The sequence below is a fragment of the Psammomys obesus genome, unplaced genomic scaffold (assembly GCF_907164565.1).
Source record: "Psammomys obesus unplaced genomic scaffold, mPsaObe1.curated_primary_1811, whole genome shotgun sequence".
NCBI lineage: Eukaryota > Metazoa > Chordata > Mammalia > Rodentia > Muridae > Psammomys > Psammomys obesus.
The window spans coordinates 3,838-6,696 of record NW_026593863.1 but is presented as its reverse complement, the minus strand read 5'-3'; the positions used below and the strand labels follow the sequence as shown (position 1 = coordinate 6,696).

At 38.9% G+C, this 2,859-nt stretch overlaps 1 pseudogene; it reads right to left on the bottom strand.

Annotated features, from left to right (window-relative positions):
* Nucleotides 1-812: 812 nt before the first annotated feature.
* On the bottom strand, nucleotides 813-1,690 carry LOC129684238 (casein kinase I-like; annotated as a pseudogene).
* Nucleotides 1,691-2,859: the final 1,169 nt, after the last annotated feature.

Below are 2,859 nucleotides of genomic sequence, written 5' to 3'. Positions count from 1 at the left end.
TCTTTTTCTCTTTTTTTAAAAATTGAAATATTTTTCATTTGTTTTTTAAAATGTTTACAGTGATTACATTCATCTAACAACACACATGCATGTTCAATTGTAAGATGGTAACTAAATTCCTTTGACAAATATGCTTTTGTTTTGTAATACCAAGAACATTATACGGTTAATGCAGAGCCCTAAAGATAATATAGTAGTTCCCTTTTTTTTTCTTAAGTCTTCACTTCAGATGCTCTTATTTCTAGAACAGGTAGGCAGGCAGTCTTTCACATGCTCAAATACTGAAAGATTTGGTTGCTGCCTTATCAGCTGTCTTGCAACCAAGAAGCGTGCCATTTAAAGAATGTTTAAGGTGAACAACTTATAAGCTCCAGGGATGGAAAAACCCCAAGAACACACAATTCTGAACACTAACAACCATCACAGCTCTATCTGAAAACTATTCATGTTATTGTTCTAAAATGAGACCTCAAAGCGGCATAGTTCAAAATAAAAGATTACAACAACAAAAATGGCATTTTCATGATTTCTCCAATTCCTGTATCAACCATTAACTTTTCCACTTGGGGATAAAAATGCAGTAGAAGAGCAGACACCAGGTTTCATTACCACAGTTAATATTCAGCATCACAGTGCCTACAGCTTAGGATCAGCATCAATAATGCTGCCCAGAAGCAGTTTATACAGAAATTAAGCTCTTTATACCACGTAGAGGGTTGTCCATAAACACCAGCTGGTGTATGTAGGATAACAGTTCTTACACTTGGACGGAAACAAATGCCCATCATCTATTCCACTGCTTCTCTCCCAATTCATGCCGAGACACCACTCCTGCTACTCTTGGTTTTGTCAGTTTGCTTGCCTGTGGGGGGTTGAGCTTGCTGACCCTGCCCAGTGGAAGAGGCTGCCTGCTGTGCTACATTCTGCTTTAACATTGTCCAGTCAAATCCTGGTGGTTCTGGGTCCTGCAAAGGCTGTGAAGTAGCTGCCTCAGAGACATGTAACCTAGAGCTCCCTCACAGCACCGCCCACAACTGTAGTTTAAGAACATGGCAAATTCTGTAAGGAACTGCTTGCTCAAAAATTCAACGGGAATAGATCTTTTCACTAATCTTCTCATAGTTTGATTCCTTTGTTGCAGCCCTCAGCCCCTGACTCGCAGACAGGTTCTACTGGAGCCCATCAGGACAGATCCGACAGCTTCATGTGATCTCAGGGACTCTGCTCAAGGCAAAGGTGTGCACTGATCTAGCACAGTAAGCAGTGTCCAGGAGGTTTTCATCTTCTCTGTGTGAGACGTGCTGCTTTGTACTGGTGCTTCCATACTTTTTGGTCAAACCAAAACCAATAAAGTGAAACTTATTACAGTGATTCTCAATACTCATTAGGGAGTTATCTGGTTTTACGTCTCTGTGTTTAAGAGTATTTGTAGGCATATGTTCAGTTCTACTGATCATCTGGTCCCCCAACAAAAGTAGAATGTTTATTGTGAAACTTCTTGAACAAAAACTGAAGAGATCTTCAGGGCAGGGCCCAAAAAGAGCCACTATAACATGATATTCTTTTTCCTGCCTATACCATCACATGTAAGAGAAGGTAACCACACTGTAAAGAACTGTATGTGGTTTACTCTCACGCAGCACCTGGGGAGGGCAGGCCTTCCGGAATTCTAGCTTCACTGCTGCTTTTTCTTAAATAATGAATTTTTCAAAAGACGTTTTGAACAAGCTGAGAAACCTCAGTTTACTTTGCCTTTCTATCAGGTTTTCCTATTTAAGGAAAATAGTGGGGTAGGCTGCTAAGCCAGGAAAGCTGGCTCACTTTCACAAAAAAAAAAAAAAAAAAAAAAAAAAAAAAAAAAAAAAAAAAAAAAATCACAGTATATTGTGATCGTGATTTCCCTTCCTCTAGCTCCTTTCAGCTTCTTTTTACCCGCCCAACTCCATACACGTTCTTTCTCTTTTCAGAAAACAAACAGGTAATAAAAGAATAACACGCACGCACACACACACATACACAAACAACACCCAGAAAAGCATAACATGGGAACCCATGATACTACCATCCTCACCACACCATCTATTAATCCTCTTCGAACACAGAAATCTGAAAGAGAGCTACTGGGACTGAATTCAAGAAATTACATTAGAGTTTGCGCTATTCACTTGGAATCTGTGACTATTCTAACTAAGGATTTAAAGTTTTAACATGCAAGGCACTAACATTCTGCACTGGTGGGCACATCACCTTCATGCTTCAATGACTACAATTCATTCTCACTGAAAATGTGAAGCTGTTGCATGACTAAAATACAGTGTTATTGTCAACTTGCTCAATGTGCACATAGCCGGTAGCTGTGTATTTAAGGGAATCTGCAGTCTGAGATGGTCAGATCAAATTTGTGTCAGCATTACTCTATAAAGAAAATAATGAGCTCATGAGCAAATAACAAAGAGACAGAACATTCGAAGGCACTAATGTAGAGTGCTGGGATGGATTCATTCTGAAGGCTGGCATCCTGCCTGTTGTTGGACATTTTTATCACATTTTCAGTTCAGCATCTCCAATTACAATGCTCACTAGAGGGAAGTTTGCAAAGTGGTTTCTATTAAAATCTCCAATTTTGCTGATACATTATCCCTCTCAAGAACCACTGTCTATTTCCAAACTTTACCATCACTGGTTATAGCTGAATGAATAATGCGGAAAACATGGCAAATATCCTTTTACTGGTAATTAATTTATCTATTAGATTGACCCATGCATCAAATGAAAAGTCTCAAAACGAGTTTTTTTTCTAGTTTTGTTCAAATTTCTTGGTAGCAGTAAAATAACAAAGTATTGAACTTTTGAGGAGAA